General features: G+C 40.3%; 1 protein-coding gene across 1 annotated transcript in view; it reads left to right on the top strand.

Annotated features, from left to right (window-relative positions):
* MAN1A1 (mannosidase alpha class 1A member 1) overlaps positions 1–19,201 on the top strand; it is a 149,893-nt gene that overhangs the window by 13,558 nt on the left and 117,134 nt on the right. The window lies entirely within an intron of this gene.

Below are 19,201 nucleotides of genomic sequence, written 5' to 3'. Positions count from 1 at the left end.
ATTAGGGAAGCCCAGCAGGCAACTGCATGTTAGCAGGTATTTTGAAATTTTTTAAAAATGAGGAAATGGTTACTGGTCAAACTGATACAGTTAATATAGGGAATTTCCCTTTGAATTTTTGAAATACAAGCTATTGATGGAAAACAGAACTCTCAGTTGCAGCTTTTGCCACTTCTGTGGGTATAAATGGGTTACTAGCATACTGACGGGGGCTGGGAGATGTGCCATCATCCAAGAATCATATGCTGTTTTGAAGCTTCTTCCTTCTACATACCTCTGATCAAAATATCAATGACCTGATATTTTTGCATTGCAAATACAAAACTAAGGATGTGAAAGCTAATACAGTGTCAGATAAAATTAAGAGGTTCAAAGTTTGGATTGTAACTGAAATGGATACCACTGAATTAGATTTAAATCACAGTTCTGTTTGATTTCTTTCTTAAGGGTCTAACTTCATTTGTAAGCACTTAAAATTAGCAAATACTTATTGCTAGCTTACAAACATGGTTTTTGATTAAATTTCCATCAGTGTTGTGTGACTTGTTGTGTGGTTTACAGCAGACACTGTCAGTATTTTTACAGTAGGGTTGTACTACTGCACTGCACTACCAGTTCACGAGAGTCCAACTCTTCAGCATTTGATTTTCTGTCACTTTTGACATCGCAAAGAGGTCTGGCTTTACGGAAGCTTGGTTTTCAAAATGAAGTCTTTCTTTATCCTGCCGCATGCTCAGCGTCCAGACTCACTAGGCACTTCTAAAAGGGTAGGTTTCCAGTATTATAGCGATACATGAGCATCCCTTCAATTTGACATGCCTATTCTGATTTTGTGGTGTGAGAAGCAAAGCTCTTTCCAGCTATAGCAGGGACTATATAACCTTCCTTTTGCCCCAACTTTATGATCCTTTGTTATGGGAACAGTGATCACCCATAGTTTTTATTTGGCACTTAAAGCAAAAGTGTGAAAAGGTAGCTGTAAAACCTACAGGAGTACTTCTGGTGGGAATAAGTTTGAGGGAAGGGTCTCTGAGTTTTGGAAAGGAGTCGAGCTTCTTTTAACTTTCGTTGGACTTTTTTTTCCTTAAATCTTCTACTGAGTGTGTGTATGGAGGTTTCATCAAGAAAGTAAGTTATTCTGGATCTTGTTTAGCAATCCAAAGCATGACCGGTGGCTGCATCTCCACTTTTACATTTTTGATCTGTGACCTGAAGTGAAAATTCAGCATTTCATTTTCTGGTATAAAGCCGGTCCTGTAGTCTAACCTGTTGAAGGTCACACCACTTCGGTCTCTTGCAAGTGAAGAGAAACTTTAGATGAATGGTCTTCTGATCTATATGTGCTGGGCATTGAAAAAACATCTTTTTTGTTAGCTGTAGTCTTGATCATGAGAACCTAGAAGGACGCAACTATTGCAAAGTTATTTTAAACACATAATAGTGGACTGCAAGATGTTAACGCATCTTCATTTCAGAGTGACACTATAGTAGCTTCCCAGTGTGCTAATTCCCTGTGACTGTGTTCTGTGATGGGGGGGATTTTGTGGAGTTTTTTTTCTTCCCTTCTGTTTGAACACAGTATTTTTGTGATGCCTATTTTATTTTTTATTTGCCGTGAGGAGTCTTACACACTTCAGATTCATGCCACTGTTTGAAAAATGAGTATGTTTTATTTTCTGAGGAAGGAACAAGGCCAGCGGCTGATGTCTCAAAACCAGCTTTGAAAGTCCTCCGTGTTCGTGTGAACGCTGCGGTGCAAATAAACGGGGACGTGATCTACTACCTCAATGTCAAACACGCCTAGTGTCTGTTTTACCAGCCCTACCTTAATGTCCACACGGAGAAACATTTCCCTAAGAACTTTGTAGCTGGTTTTACTGCAGCTTCACCGATAATGATTCTCTTGTACTCTGTAACTTCATGTTGCCATTAGTCCTGTGTTATGTGGGGAACTTCTGCGGGCTGTAAAACGAGCTGTGAATGTGCTATAATCAGAAAGAAAATAACTTATTCATAGTTTCTCTTGGATATTCCTGCTGTGCTTTAATATCCAGTTTCAAATATGCTGTTTATAGGAAACATCCTGGGTGTCGTTGTATGTGCTGTTTTCAAAACAACTGGGAATTTGTTATGTGTTACCTTTTCTACCACCACATTACCCTCCCCCCAAAAACCCCACTCAAATTTCAACTTCTGTCTTTTCTTTAAAATAGTTAAGGACTTGACTGAATTCCCCAAAGATGTTGTATAGAAGGAAGAGGGAAACTGTGGGTTTTCTGATGGGATAAGGAACAATGAAAGTAATGTGAAAGAAAACTTGCTCATCTTTCATTTGAAAACTAACAACTGGGAACATCACGGCTGTCCTACATTTTACCAAAGAAACTAGCATATAAAAGAGTGTTTGGAGTGAAGTGGAGTGTGTGTGTGTATATATAAATACATAATGCATGTTAATGAAAAAGAGACCAAAGAAAAAGCTCATACCTTAATATGTAGAATTATTGCCAAAAAAGTAGAACCAAACTATAATTTTTGCCACCTTTTTAAACACAGTAAAGAGGGTTGTAGCATGCTGTATCTGTACAAATACTATCTGTATTTGCTCTTACTGTAATTAGCGTGAGTGTTTCACAGCCGTTCGGGCTTGTATATGAGACTGAAACCTGGGAAATGCCCTCGTTTCGGCTGGTGGGTAGGGAGGAAGTGTTTGGTAGCTTGGATGATGAAAGGTAGTTCTTGAAACATACTGTATAGCTATATATGAAGATGTACTAATGACTTCATTGTGTGAAGTCTGATTAAATGTTTTATTATTCGTATATCTTACCTTTTGCCCTTTGGACTGCTGGGCGGGAATAACATTTCTGATCTTCAGAAGTGCTACTACTAATTAAATACAGACCTCTTTGGGTAAGAACAGCATTTGCTTGCAAGTCACAACATCTTTAAAAATAAATTTTATTCACTATTTTATAGCTTACTGAAAATCCTAATCAGCAGTTCTCGATCAGCTTTTTATACGAGGAATTTGATAGCAACCACTTTGTACAGTTAATCCATGTAGTTAATCCCTCTCACTTTGGGACATACTCAGTTTCATTCATGCTCTCCAGCTTTTGTGATATGGTTAGCGTTACTGAAGTAGCTATGATCTCGGTACTACCTCCAGGTAAATTTAGAAATATTTTTTTTTTTTCTAGCAGAATTTTCATTTCTCTTAGCATCTATCCCTAAACCTACTTGGTTCTGTTTCTACAGACAAATAGTGAAAATACGTGTTGTGAGGAAAAGCAAATAATTTTTACGTCTTCACAACCTTTTAAGATCTGTGCAGTCAACCACTTTCCCCAAATCAGCACAAACGCATGTTCCTTTCATTCTCGCTTGGGCTTTGGCAGTACGCTTAAAAACCTAACCAGCCATGGCTCTGCCAGGTCAGAGCTGGAGGCAAATTCACCAAAAAAACCCAGTGGTTTTTTTGGTACACACCTTACCACTGAAAAATCCTCTTCCCTGAAGGCAGAGTGCATGTGCTGGTGTTGATCATAGAAGAGGTGTATGTGCACTTGGTGCCAAGCCATTTGGACTGCAGGGGCCAAATGTTTCTGGAAATGAATGCGGATTGCGGAATATCTTTACTTTTTCTTGCAGCTTTGGTCATATGATGAACATGCATTCCTTTATTTGCTTTATAATGTGGATGAAAGCCAAGCTAACTAAAACTATGGTTCACTTTGATCTGTAAAAACCATACCTTGCATGAACAAATTGATTACAGCAGTTTGCTCCCAGGAATACTATTAGTGTATGTGCATGGGATCACCAGCAGATCCCTCCAGCTGGGGCAAGGGATTAATCTCTCCCACTGCCTACATTTTAAGGATACCTGTGACGTGATGGCGTGAAACTGGCTTTTCCCAATGCTTTCTTAAAGCATTCTAATATCCCTTCTTCAGTATTGAGAATGGAAACGGATCGGAATTGGGGCATTGCAGTGGGTGAGCGCTCCCTTTCTGGCCCTAGCTGTCGGTTTCAAACAAGGCAAATGCTACTCCACAGGGACTGCTGTTCTCCAGAAAGCAAGCAGTAAGCAATTTCTCTTAAAATCAATGCAAAAAAACCCACTAGACTGCAAATATTAAACAAGTTTTTCAGGGCAAGTGTTTTGGAGAACTGTAATTTTTGAATCTTAGTTTATTTAATACTGTCAGGAAACTTCAAATGCGGATATATTTCTGATGTGTTGCCTCTCTTGCAGAGCCTTCTTTTTCCATTATGCTTGACACCCCCTTGGGTTTAGTTTGCAGTCTAGCTTGCACCAGCAGGCATTATTGACTTTTAGAAGCAGGTATGTACATTTGATGCTGACTTTAAAACTTTTTCAAAAAATGTAAAATACTTCCTCAGTATTTAAACTTGATGGTTTCTTGCTGTGGCTTCTGGTTATTATTACCTATTAGCAAGATAGCAGTAGCATCATATATAAGGTAGGCATGGAGTCAGCTACAGAAATTGAAAGTCTGAGCTGCTGCGTATTTTAGTTACGCCGATGTGTTTGTGGGACCAACAACAGGCGTACTCTCTGGCTCTCAGTTTTTGGCCAGAGGCTCTGATACAAGACCAGCTCCAGATGCACCACGCACCAGAGCGAAGCCTTCTCTGCTGTGTTGCACAGCCCAGAGGCTTTCCTGCTATGTCCCACTGCTCTCGGATGGGACGTGAATCGCTCCAGGCTTCAGCACTTCAGCTGTGGGCTCTGACTGGTGTGATGCTTCTGGAGGGGTCCGCTTTGATTTAGCTGGAGCAATGGTTAGTGACCTGTTTCAGAGTCAGTAGCAGATGAACACGCTGCCTAGTAGGTTTTGTCAAAGCTACTATGCTAGTGCATGTAAAAGGACTAGACTCAAAGCTGATTTCTCAAAGAAATGACAGCCTTAGAAGAATGTAGGCTATTAATGGGTACAAGTAGAATACAAGGAAATGAGTCTCTTCTGTTTCAGCAGGGTAAGACAGTGACAGAGTTGGCTTGTTTGTTTTTATGACTGACAGATGGGACAATAACATTTCCCCTTCAATATCCACATCAGCACTTCATTGCCTGCCTTATCTGGTGCAGGTAAATTTTTAACTCTCAGTTAACCATGCCAGCTAAAAGTTTGTAAATAGGCTTCACCTGGTGTGGTGGGTTGACCCTGGCTGGAGGCCAGGTGCCCACCAAAGCTGCTCTATCACTCCCCTCCTCAGCTGGACAGGGGAGAGAAAAATATAACAAAAGGCTCATGGGTCGAGATAAGGACAGGAGAGATCGCTCACCAATTACTGTCATGGGCAAAACAGACTCAACTTGGGGAAATGAGTTTAATTTATTACCAATCAAATCAGAGTAGGATAATAAGAAATAAAACCAAATCTTAAAACACTTTCCCCCCACCCCTCCCTTATTCCTGGGCTTAACTCCACTCCTGTTTTTCTCCACCTCCTCCTCCCAGCAGCGCAGGGGGACGGGGAATGGGGGCTGGGGGCCGGTTCCTCGCACGTTGTCTCTGCTGCTCCTTCCTCCTCAGGGGGAGGAGGACTCCTCACTCTTCCCCTGCTCCGGTGTGGGGTCTTTCCCACAGGAGACAGCCCTCCACAAACTTCTCCATTGTGAGTTCTTCCCGCGGGCTGCAGTCCTTCAGGCACAGCCTGCTCCAGCGTGGGTCCCCCACGGGGTCACAAGTCCTGCCAGAAAACCTGCTCCAGCGTGGGCTCCTCTCTCCACAGATCCACGGGTCCTGGCAGGAGCCTGCTCCAGCGTGGGCTTCCCACGGGGTCACAGCCTCCTTCGGGCACCACCTGCTCCGGTGTGGGGTCCTCACTCCACGGGCTGCAGGTGGAGATCTGCTCCCCCGTGGACCTCCCTGGGCTGCAGGGGGACAGCCTGCCTCACCATGGTCTTCATCACCACGGGCTGCAGGGGAATCTCTGCTCCGGCGCCTGGAGCATCTCCTGCCCTCCTTCTGCACTGACCTGGGGGTCTCTCACATATTCTCACTCCTCTCCTGGCTGCGATTGTGCAGGTTTTTTCCTTTCTTAAATCTGCTCCCCAGAGGCGCTACCACCATCACTGATGGGCTCAGCCTTGGCCAGCGGCGGGTCCGTCTTGGAGCCGGCTGGCGTTGGCTCTGTCGGACGTGGGGGAAGCTTCCAGCAGCTTCTCACAGAAGCCACCCCTGTAACCCTCCCGCTACCAAAACCTTGCCATGCGGACCCGATACACCTGGCCTGGTTGTAACTACACGTGACTCTCTCTGGGGACTATCTGTTAGTGTTAAGAGCTGTTACTATGGCAGCAGAATCGGTGGTAGTACACTAGCATGGGGCACAGCGTTGAGTTTCCAGGACTGGAGTTCTGTTGTGGTAGATACGAAGTGTATCTTCCCATCCTTAGGTATGCTGCTCACTCATAACTTAATGAAAAGTTTCCACCTTTAGTGATAGGCTTAACTTTTACTTAACAGATCTCACAGAACTGATTGCTTTTTTTTTAAATGACGCTTTAGACCAGTAGCTTTTTATTTCAGTGACGAGCTAATTCTGTCAAGTCTGAATTTCCTGGCCACAGAGCATCCTGTGTTTTGACTGCTATTTTCGAAGGTAATTTACTTGTTAGAACGAGTTCTACTTCCCTGTTAGAGAGTAGTGCCTTAATTGTGTAGAGGAGTCAAATTTTGATTTTGACACACATTTCTTTGTCCTAGCCCTCAGCTTATATTTCAAATACATACAGGTTTGCTATTGCATGAAACGCTTATCAGATAAGTGTGTGAAAAAGGTAGAAGTGAAAGTCAGTGGACTCTTGAATTAAGTCTCCTGCTGCCTGTCCATAGTGGACTGCAGGTTGCTTGGGTTCTAAATTAGTACCATACCTTTTAAAGAAAAATACTTCCTTTTACTTCTCCAAAGTGGTGTATATAGAGATATGTCCTGGCAATGCTGCATTGATAAAAATTAAGAGCAATAAGGTATTTTAAGGTATTCTGAACTAGCTCCTAACAACATTGTCCAAATCAAGAAAGAATTGTTAAAATGAACTTGGATAGCCAGAGTAGAGATCTCCAGGTTGCCTTTGTAAGCCTCGACAGTCAAACAAAGAGAGTCCTGAAATATTCCATGTGCTTGGCAGACCTAAATCACTGGGTGCAGAGGGTGATGGGGCTTGCTTTTCATGATTAACAGGAAACAACTAGGATACATTGTGTTCTACTGTAAACAAGTGATGCCTTCCAAAGCGTCCTGGTTTTAAAACAAAGAAAGAAACAAACAAAAAAATTACTATTATGGATCCAAGTCATGATGTGCAGATGAGCTCTCTCTGTGTGGTCAATAATCTCCTGTGCATGTGGAAAATATAATTCAGCATTTTGTGAAAGTGGGCAGACAAGGCAGACTTAGGGATGTGTCAGGAGGTTGTGATGGTTTTCTTTTCAAGTGGTCATTCCAGGGTGGAAACCTCAGAATGAGAAACTGATGTAGCTTTTCTGTCTTAGTCTCAAGCAACAGCAGCAGGGGAACATTTGGAAGGGATGAAATGTCTCTCAAATTTCTTTGATGTCAGAGTGAAACGTCATATTTTTGTGAAAATGTAGTATTAGAATAACAACTATTTCTTCACCTTTCATTTTTAAAAGGGAGACGTTATGAAAGAGTAAGTTCTAGGAATGAAACATGGCAGTTTTGAGAAGACTGTAAGAGGCTGTCTAAAATAGCTTGTATGTTGAACAACTGTGCTCAAAAAGGGAGCTTTGTGTCGTTCTGGAGAAGTGTAATAGTCTTAGAAGGACTGAAACGTCTGTTGTCCTAAACAGTCATCTCTAAGGTGTGTTAGTTTAATGTGCTAAATGTTATAGCTGAATCCTTAAAAGAAGCTCTGGATTTCTGTAATTTGATTCTGAAATCAGTAAGTGTATGGAGACAGTGAAATCATAGGCAGGTAACCTGCGTGTCAGTATTAGTAAAAGGGTGCTGCTCGTGAACATGGTGTAGAAACTGGACGCTATGATAACACATGGCTCTTTTATGTAAGCTTTTTATGGATGGATCTTATGAAGCATTTCAGAGAAGATCAGAACTGCCTCCCCATTTTAGAATGCAGGAACTAAGTTAGATTTAAAGCACTTTAGCTCCTTCTAACACACAAATAGTAGATAATTAGAAGGAAGCTGAATTACCCATCTCTGACAGTCAGTCTGTTCTCCACCACAATGATCTTTACCAAAATTCATAATAAAAGCATACTTTGTTTCAAAATTTTAAGATTAAATAGATTCAGTGTTTTCCAGGAAGGTAATGTAATTGGGAGAAGGGCGTAATAATAAGACATCTTTTTTTATGGTGTATTTAGTGGTGTTATTTAAGCCTATTCTGAGAAATATTCCTGTTTGTCGAATGTTGGGTACCTCAAATGAAAGTACGAGATGACAAAATCAGAACAAACCTGTTCTTTACACATTATGTCGTAGAGCTCTTTCTGCAGGATGTTGTGAATATAAAAAATTTACACAAGTTCAGAAAACAGTTGAGTAATTTTGTAAAAGAAAGCTCTATTGGGGATTATTAATCATACAAGCATCACATCTGGCTCTGAGAGTCCCCGACTCTCAAGCTCTGAACGCTCCTGTTATTCATAAGAAGTATTTCTGTTTGCTTGTACTGTTCCTAAACTTTTCTTAGGGGTAGGAAGCTGTAGTAAGCCTTTTAGACTCTCATTTAGCGGTCATTTTTTGTGTTGGCAATCTTCTGAGAACTGGAATGGTTGTTGCCTGGCTTGTACTGAGAGAAATCTATTTTTGAGAGAGGAACAGCAACCAAAAAAAGGTCCTGAAGGTAGATGCTGGAATTATTTCAGAATGGCGCAAACGTAATTCTATTTAAGACAGGTAGGAATTCTATTAGTATTACCCAAATGCTCATTAATGGGCTATAAAGATGGGGAAAGGTCTGTTAGGACATCAGGAGGTCCCCTCTAGCTGTTCCCTCGCCGGCAGGAGGGAGAGCACCCAGGTTCCCCCTCACTGCTTAAGTCGGATGCAGGTATGACCAGAGCAGAGATTGATGGTCCTCCTGTTCCAAGATGCACTGATAATGTGCCCTCAAACACCTGATTTGTTTCCCCCTGTATTCCCTTCTCCCTTTCCAAGTTCTTTCCATTTACCATCCTTATCGCTTCCCAATTGAACATCTCAGCCCTGTTTCCCTTTCCCCACTGGCCTCAATTCTGTCGACTGGTAAATTCTGTTAAGCTAGCACTCCCCTTCTGTTCCCCTTTCTCATGTTGCTATCTTAGTGGTGCCACGGGACAGGGTGAGCTATCTTCATCTACGTGCCATTCCCGTGCTACCCTGACGTACAGAAAGTCTTGTAGTCTGTAATTCTTTATGTCTGTGCCCCAGAAAAGATCGCAGAATAATAGTTTACATATACTTCTGTGTTTACATAACTATAGATGTAGCTGGGGATTTCCTAAAGTCTTTCTATTGGGATAACCACAGGTGTTTACAGTGGAGGTTAGGGGACTTGGTAGCTGGAAAAGGGTAGATGTGGAAAAGGGATCAAGCCCAGAGCTGGATAGAGAACATTTCTTGTGGGAAAAAAAAATTGTGATTCAGGGAAGAAATGTGAGACAAAAGAACCATTTATTTATTTTCCAAAAAAAGTTTCACCCAAAAATAGATTGTTCAGAATTTACGAAATTTGCTCATGGGCAGCCAGTAAACCAGAAATTAAAATGGACAGGACCTGTCAAGCAGGCTGCTGGGGAGGCTCAGTCCCTGCCTGCTCCGCTCCTCACCCATCAGCCTGCCTGGAAGGGACTTGTCAAATTTGGCTTTCTAGCCACAGCAAGGGAAGTTGATGTGGCTTTGGGTTTTTTGTTTGTTTGTTTTTGTTGGGGCAAGGGGGCACTGCTTTTTAAACATGGACAGTTGGATTTTCAACAGGGAACTTCTCCACCAGCTCTACTCTACCAGACACTTTGTAGCTCAGTGACTTGACATAGTTTGTTGGTTTTTTTTTTAATTATTATGACAATTTGGATGTTTTGTTTTCACTTTTGCAACATAATTGGGCTTATCTGTGAAGTATTTCTTAGGAATAGCTGCAGCAAACTCCCTAGATTATTTTGGATACTTTAGGCTGAACTATCCAAAACAGTTTGAGGGGGAGCAAAGACTTCATCTCTTCTGTATTGTAGTTTTAAGTGAAGTAAATACTTTGATCTCCTTTTGGGAACTTGAAATTAACTGTGGAATCAACAGAACCGATCTGGGAAACTTGTGTGGTTTTACATACCTGCCTGAAAAAAGCAAGAGAATTAAGAGAGTCCTGTGTGCTGGAAAACAAGCCCCATCCAAGGTCTTTCCCTTCTGCAAGCTTGCAGGTCTGCTAATTCTGTAGTTGGCTTCCCTGTGCCTGCTTGGAAGGGACAGAAATTTCAGACAGTTGTTTGACTATGTTGTTGAGGAGCAGTGCATCTTCTATATTTTTTTATGATACCTTATGTATTTGTGTGAGGTACCGTACATGCTGAGAAACTGGTGAATTTAAATGGCAGTGCAAAGCTGAAATTTTTGCCCGTTGTGGGAATAAGTCTCTACTGGGTGGGTGGGGTGGAAAGTGTCTCCTCCTAATGACACTACACTGCATGAAAGTCATCACGCCATTAGCTGTGTTACAGATAGCACAAACTGGAATTACGCTCCATTTGTGCTGTGAAAGCTATAAGGCATTTGAAGCACTTTTTGTTAACAGCTTAGGTAGTGCAGTATGAAATTTGGGCCACTATGACCATCTGCTCTCTCAAATCTTTCAGTATCCCATTAAGTTGTCACTGTCTGTATCTTCTGGCAATGATTCCTGAGTGTTTGCCTTTTCAGTAACAAAACTTGTGTGTTTCATTTTCTCCTTTTCTCTTTTACAAAGATATTCAGGAGGAGCCCTTACTTTCTGTATGCCTTTACTTTTGTCTTGTTCTTTTTTTGTCCATTTACAAATAAGTAGAGCTATTTTTTGGCCTTTCCATTGAGGAAAATACCTCTGTGCCTCTTAATTGAATTCTTTCTGTTTCTTCTGTATCCGCTACTGCCAGGACGTGATTGGAACAGACCACTAGTATTCATCGTGGCTACTTTAATTGCATATTAGTTTTATGGTTTTCCATTTATTTCCTTGTACAACTGAGCATCTGATTTCTTCTGCCTGTCATGAAAACATGAGCACAGACATTCTCCATAAGCCTGTGACAGCTCTTCTCAAATACATGTAGAGCTGATGAAATATTACCAGTACTATAATTTGCTCTCTCATTTATAAAGGCTTCTTGCTGAGGAACATTTGGATATATAAGAAAAATATTGTGTAAAGCATTAATATGCTACATATAGCACTGGAAGAGATGCCACCTAAGGGTTAAATTACTTCTAGTACATAAAAGCAGATTTGCATAGATTTTTAAGGTTGTTTTTAAATTGTATCCTTCCACAGAAGGATTGACTGCATATATATGCTTTTCAGTATAAAGGTGTCATTTCCAAGCTGTCATCCTTAACTCCAGCTCGAATGAAGGAAATTAGAGATACCAGTAGGTACGTTTCATCTGTTGGGCATGAGGACAAGTATCTTACTACTTTTTTTGCAGATGTGTTTATGTGAACTGGAAAGCTAACTTACAAATCTGGTCACTGGTCTGTAACATGTATATACTGTGGTAGTGGAATTAAGCAGAAGGTGTAAGGCCTCAGTGTCATGTAATTTAGGAACTTCACCAGCACTGGTTGTGTCAGGATCCCCAGGCCAGGTAATGACATAAATGTTTCAAGAGGAAAACAAATGCCATGCAAAGAATGGTAATATTTAGGTTTATAGTATCAGTTTTGAATGCTATGATAAAACTGCTGAAGAAAAATAACTGATACGTGTTTTCTGTTGTGGTGGTTCTTTCACTGTTTGTACAGAGAGATGTGATGACTAATTTACAACAACAAATTTTCACCTCAGAAAATTTGCTACAATACAGCCCGTGTTTCCTGGAGATAGTTTGAGGGCTGCAGAAATAAATCTTTCTTAAAATAATTTTCTTCTGAAATCAAATGTGGCCCTGGGTAAGCTGTTTGATCAGTCCTGACCAAGATAAGTAGATGTAAATGTGAAATGGGCAGAAATGATGAATTTGTACATGACACTGGATCTTTCTTCTTCGTGTTTCACCAGGGTCTGATTATCTTAATTGTTGTTCTTTAATCTTTCTGTACTAAGGCAATAAGCAGATAGCTCTTAACTTCCTGTCAGAAATGAGCTGGCAGTGTTTTGCATAGCTGAAGTAGTTTACTCGATACAGAAAATACCTTGAATGCTGGGAAAAACCTTTCACAACTTGTAATTCTCATCTGAAATATTTTAAACAGCCGCAATCTCGGGCTGGAATTTGAGTTGCGTCCTTGTTGTCGGTGGGGAGAAGCAGGTCGGTTTACTTGCTCTGTGAAATTCAGGTAAACATGTGCAATCCGTACTGAATTTAACGGGATGGCAGGATAACTTGGTCTTGGAGGTCTGAGGAGGTCCCCCTGAGAACAGGGGGATAACCCTGTCCCTGGATGGATGGGCTGTGGTCCTGCTGCCCGAGCGCTGCTGGCGTGAGCACCGGTGTCCGTCCTTGCTGAGCTGCTGCCCAGCCTGCACCATCACCAGGAGTTACGGACTTTGCATTTGTCCCTGCTGAATTCCGTGAAGTTCCCATTGGCCTCCAGCCTGTCTTGGCCTCTGTGAATGGCAGCCCTGACTCCCAGCTGGGATTTCTCTTCCTCACCCCAATTTGGTGTCACCCGCAAACTCTGTAAGGGTTTACACCTGCATCACATCTTCCAGGTCACTGGTAAAGATGTTAAATGGAGAAGGGGGGAAAAAAAAAAAGGCTTAAATTAGTATAATCTGCTTTTGACCTCTATGTAACTGGTTTTCAGCTGTTGGGAAACAGTCCAATCCTTTTGCTCTAATTTCAGGTTATTAGGCTGAAGATACTTCTCTGAGAGTAGTGGTAATGATGCAGACTGAGCCGTTGATCCATGCAGCAACTGTGTTATCAGATTAATCTATGTAGATAGTTTTCAGGGAACAGGCTCTCTGACTTCTGAAAGTGCAGTTTCACCATGGCCACAATAATGAGCTTCAGCAGTGGAGGACTTCAGCTGCTTTAACTGGAGAGAGGGGAGGGGAGGGGAAAGGAAGAACTCATTTGGGGCAGGGGAAGAGGAGAAAAATACTTGCAGCTGACAATTAGTGGCACCTGGGTAAGGATTTGATACGGTCTGATCTGGTCTGGCCTCTTGTCAAAAGCTGATGGACTGAGGATGGGGACAGTATTTATTGCCATTACCCAGTATTTTGGAAAGCTCAAAGTGCTCTTTACTTTGAGAATTCAGTGACAACATCAAGCTTTGTAAGTTTCTCATTAACTGATATCTAATAGTTTTTATAACTGATTTATGTTTTTACTTGCTGTTATTAGCTAATTAAGTAGGTTGCCGATAGTTCTAAATCTACTAATAATGCATGGCTCACTGTTTAACTTTTTTTTTCCTTAAGAAAAAAAACTGCTATGAAAAAGACATTTAAAAATACTTGCCTCAGAAGAATGCAATTAAATAAAAGAAAACACAATTAAAGAAAAATTGCACCTAGAAAATACATCTGAAATTTTGCTTTTCAGTGCCAGTCTGGCATTCCTATCACAACTAAAACCTCTTACCAGCAAGGATACTCTCTTATCCCTCCCGATTTCTGACATGTGCCAGGGGAGGGAAACAGGATTGTGGGATTCTGTAAGGGAGGAGAAACTTCTGGTGGGTTGTTGTTTTTTTGGTGGTTGTTCCTGTTTGGTTTTTGTTTTGAAAGACATCCTGGATAGGCCTGGATATATCGACACTTTCCATATAATGAGGTGGATAAAAGTTTTGTTACTTAGTGATTTTTAGCAGCAGAGTAAAACTTATAAGCATGGGAGGGGAGATGGTGAGTTCAAAATGTGGGAAAGAAAAATAAACAGGTTCTTTAGATCCACCTTACTTCCTTTTTGTGGATTTTAATTGTGCTCTGAAACAGCAACTTGAATCACCTTGATGTTAATCACTTCATCTGGATGTGTTGTACTGCATAGCACTGTGCTTATTTTTTTATTTGCATTACCCCTGCTGAGATTGGGAAGTTCAGTAGCAGCACGGCTGTGTGGTGCCAGGTACCTAACGAACAAGTAGGAGATACAGTCCGTGCCATGAATAATTTATAATCTAATTAGAAGCAAACCTTATCAAGTAACTGTTTAAAGAACAGTAGGAAAAAATAGAGAACAAAAGCATGATTTTTATCGTGCGGTTGCGGGAGCCTAGCTGTTCACACCATTCAGCTTGGGAGTTCTTGGAAACTGTAGCAAGTCATAAGTAGACCAGAAAAAAAAAATGACACTGAGTGGGATGAGTCTATGTATACCACTATTCTTCACAAGAGTAGTATTTCCACAAATTGCTTTCTTTTTTCTTTCACTTTTATGACATTAGTCAAATTATGCATGAACTTCAGAGGCTGATACTAATTCTGCATAAGATCAAAGAAATACATTAGGTTTTTGTACAACTCTGCAATGCTTTTCTGTTTTAAGTGAAAATACTTCAGCTTTCTTTCTGGTTATTGTCAGTAATGAACAATGACTTGAGTTCTTGCACATTACCTTATGATGTGGTGTTTCTCTTTTAATGGATGTTTGACTAACACAAAACATCTGTGTGATTTGGTTCTTTAAAAATTAGCCATCAGTGACTCTCCTTAGAAAAAAAAAACATTGGAGCATCACTGATCTGTCCATCACAGAGATTTTTTTTTTTTTTTAAATAAATTCCAAAATGCTGAAATAATGATGCAGGAACATGATCTACCTCTTTTGCTAGTACTAAAGAAATAATTTTTCAGTCTATCTGTTAAAGAGTCCATCTGACTTTTTTTGTTACGTGTTTGAAGAAGACAGCTTTGGAGAAATACAGTGGTGTTGAGTGACAAGCTGTAGGCTTCAATTTTTTTCTGAAATGCAGATCTTGGTAACAGTTGCTAAGTTGTAAGATAGGGGCTGCATGGCTTATTCTTTAGACTGCTCTTTTGTTCCTAACTGAATGACTTTGGATGTTTCATTTAAGATTTCCATCTAGTGTATGTATACAGACGTAAATGGCAACTGAAACAAGTTGAAAATAGAGCATCTTCAACATTAATGTCATCTGTGCTCAATTTCATAATGCTGCGCTTCAATACTATATTTTCATTTCTTTTTCCACTGGTGTAGTTACTGAGAACGTGTTGTTGGCTCCCCCACTAGTAACTGAGAGTTGGAGACCAGAACAGTTCGGCAGCCTCTTATTTGATGCTTTCAAGGCAGATGTTTTCAGGAAAAACTCTTAAAATGCCTACAGAACATACTCAAATCCTTGCTTACCTGGGGGGGAGAAACAAACAAATATATCCTCCAAACCCCTCAGTTTTGAAAGGAAATAGTGATTTCTTGCATATCTATTTTGCTTTCTATACGTTGGGTGAGAGACAGCTGAAGTTGAGCAAATCTAAAACTGAGCTAAAACTGATCTACTTTGGATGGTTCAGTGTAGGATGAATGCTGTTATATTTGATCTGGGTAACTATATGGGCAAGATTTTTGAACCACTTTGTTTTGTTTGTTTGTTTGTTTTGTTTCCCTGCGATGGATAATTTAATTTGGCTGAAATTAGCCAGACCTTTGGCTTCAGGAAGTGCGGGGACAGTGTTCTTTATGGGAAGGGTTGTATGTTGTTCTTGCCTTCCTAGTTTTTGTTTAGTGACGGAAAGAGTCTCAGCTGGGATGCTTCTGTGCTGCACCAAATCGTTTGTTTTTCTTATATCTGTGGTGTTGGGATGGCCGGGTAAGAAGCAGGCTGTGGGTATCAGCTTGGACTGAATGATGTTAGTATTTGGAGTATGGAGGTGAACTCTGGCCTTCCTTCAAGTTTTTCTACCTTATCCCCCTGTGACTTCTACTAAAATGAATCATAGAACGGTTTTGGTTGGAAGGGACCTTAAAGGTCATCCAGTTCCAACCGCCCTGCCGTGGGCAGGGACACCTTCCACTAGACCAGGTTGCTCAAATGAACTGTGCAATAGTTAAAGCACCACGGCCCAGTTCTCACAAACTAACTGTAAAGCATTCTGGTATCTCCAGTTTTCCAGTAAATTCATAATTTTAGAAGTATTTTACTGTTCAGCAAAGAGAGGCATGCCTGACAAATGAGTAAAATGTAGCTTGTTGTCATCGAGTAGGTTGGTACGTCATACAATCGTTTTCAGATGAACTTACATTTTTTTGTTCAGACATATCAAAGCATCAGGGCTGCTGTTCTTATTAATTATTTCTTACACAAAATAGTCTCATTTTTACTGCGTGCTTGTGCATTAAATAAAATATGCAGTAATAGAATAAGTGTAGAAAATACCTTACCTGCAAATTTCCTGTTCTCTTTAGTTACCTTTTAATTAGAATTCTTGTTGCAGAATTAATAGGATAATTTATTCCTTTTAAAATGTGTAACAGAATGAAGCACTGTGCAACGTCTGTCCCTGGTTAACAAATGATGCCCAGAACAGCATATGATGAATATTAGTTGGATAGTTTAATATACTACTAAAGAGGCTTACAAGCTACTGTGAGGAATAGAAAATATAAGAATAGAAGCTTATCTGTAACTTAACGTAACACATGTGGGAATAATACTTAGCATTTCTGTCAGGCTTTCCGTTTGAGGATTTTGAAGTGCTTTGCAGTACAAATGATGAATTAATCCTCAGAATAGTCCTTAATGTTTTTATTTTCCCTCTTAGTTCCTTTTTTATATGCAGATATTAGGGTTTTTTTATTTTAATTTGGCTTTGCGGGCAAGAAATGAATTATTTGTAAGAACCTGAAAAGCTGAGGAGTAGCAGGAGTTTGCTCACATGTCTTAGTGCAGAGCGTGAAATACAGAACCATATAAAATATTTCCTGATATAAGGTGCGTGTTTAATTTTAATGGACAATCATGTAAATCAGTTTGGCTACCTTAGCTCTATTGTCATTTTGAAAGTTGCAGGTATTTCCCCATCTCGGTGTGTGGCAATGCCCTACGCTGTGGGTAGCAGTCTCAGATGAACTTCTGAGTTGTGAAGAGTTCTCTATTCCTATCACAATGCAAAACGAAGCCGTGAGCTAAATAACAAGCGCCTGCACGTTCCCAAAATCTCTAGCTGCTGCTTAGTGGAAAACAGCAACTGGGAATCCTTGTTGCTGGCCCATTAACTAATACAAAAGTCTCCTTCGGGCGTTTACTTGGCTAAGTGGAAGTCCCATCGGGAAGCGCTCGCTGGAACTTCTCCAGCCTGTGTGGGCTTCAGAGCATGGCTGTCATCCACCTGCTAAATTAAAAACAGCGACACTCGGGCAGTGACTGTTAAACAACCATTGACAGTGTGTAGCTTGCTTTTAACTCGGGATGATGCCATTAGGAAATGAGGTTATAAGCACCAGAAATCTGTCAAGCTCCTGATTTGCAATAATCTTCCTGCTGACAGATAAGAAGTGGTTATATATGTGAAGGTTCGCAACGATAGGATTTATTTTACGTGTCTTGAAGGAGAAAAACAAATTTCTGTTACCAGTAGAGAAAGGGAGTATGTTTTCATTTGTATCTTCTTCTGTCAGATTCCAGGCAAAAAAGTAAACTATCCAATGGGATGAACCTTCTTCAGATATTTGAGATTTTTTTTTTTTCCGGCTTTGTTTCTGCAGTAAGAAATAGTAACTAAAAATGAAGAGCTTAGAATGAAGTTCTGTTCGCTATAGTTGCTAATTGTTAATTTGAAATCAAACTCTAGACACAATTCTACCTACAGAAGACCTGATCTGAATATAAACCAGTTCTATCTTGTTTTCTAGTGAATCTTGGTCTTCAGTCAAGAAGTTAACTTTGAGTTTTTGTTTTATGAAAAGTTGCTTAAAACTAACGTTGTCAGCAGTCTAGCATAACAATAGACAGTGTAACTGAAAAAAACCCAAAAGCAGACAGGCATCACTCTTAGTCCTATCTGCGTGTCTGCTTAGATAAGGTTATGAACTAATTAGCAAAGTAACTGCAGTAGAACACCCTACATCTTCACCAAGTATTTCCACTATAGAGCAACTCTGAACAGGGTAAAAAGCTGCGAATACCAATTAAAAAATACTTTAAAAATCCAATTTAATTTATTAAGGCAATTCAAGGCAGTTATTAGTGATCGAAACACTTCCAGATGAAAAAGACATCGGAGTGTGTTACGATTGTGTACAGAACTGCAAGAAAAGATTGAAGTAAAGGGTTTGAAGTACTACCAAAGCAATAATAGTGAATAATGACAAAAGTAACAAAGATCATGCTCTGAAACAAGGGAAGCTGTCAAATGACTTCGCAATGTAGCTGTGCTTCCTAATGCTAGAAAAAGAAGTGTTATGTATTGAGATCTAGAGAAAAATTGACCTATCGCTTCATGTTTCCAAGATGCATATTATTCAAGACAAGATAATAAACTTGGTTAACAACTTATATTTCTTTAGAAGTGCAATATTACACTAAATACTGTTATGAAGGTGATGAAACACAAATGTAATCCTTTTGATAATTAAAATAAAAAAGACAGGCTGTGTGTTGCCAAAAACGTTTCACTGTGATAATCAGTAGATTCTGTGAGAGCATATTAAACAGAGCTCTTATATATGCAGCATGCTTTTATGAAAACTGATAGTGAATCAGCTGAAGGAGATCATACAGTTTTTCACAGAGAAATCCTGATTGGTGACAGTACCTTCAGAGTTGCCGTTTCATTTACTAATAACAGATTTCTGGAATGATTGTGAAGTTTTTTCAGCTGTGCTGCAATTTGGCTGGTACTTGGGGACTGTGAAAACAGGTGAGAATAGGTCTTTCAGTGGTGGTTGGGCAAGGTGACCTCCAGAGTCCCTTCCCACCTCAACCCTTCTGTGATTCTGATTCACCCAGTCTCATTGAGGTGCAGTTGGTTAACAGTAATGGGAATGGAAAGGAAGAAAGTTAAGGCTTTCTAAACCTTGAGTTTTTGCTAATGGTTA

Source organism: Buteo buteo, chromosome 15 (genome assembly GCF_964188355.1).
Source record: "Buteo buteo chromosome 15, bButBut1.hap1.1, whole genome shotgun sequence".
Taxonomy (NCBI): domain Eukaryota; kingdom Metazoa; phylum Chordata; class Aves; order Accipitriformes; family Accipitridae; genus Buteo; species Buteo buteo.
The sequence above is the reverse complement of the archived record's forward strand: the minus strand, read 5'-3'. Positions and strand labels throughout refer to the sequence as shown.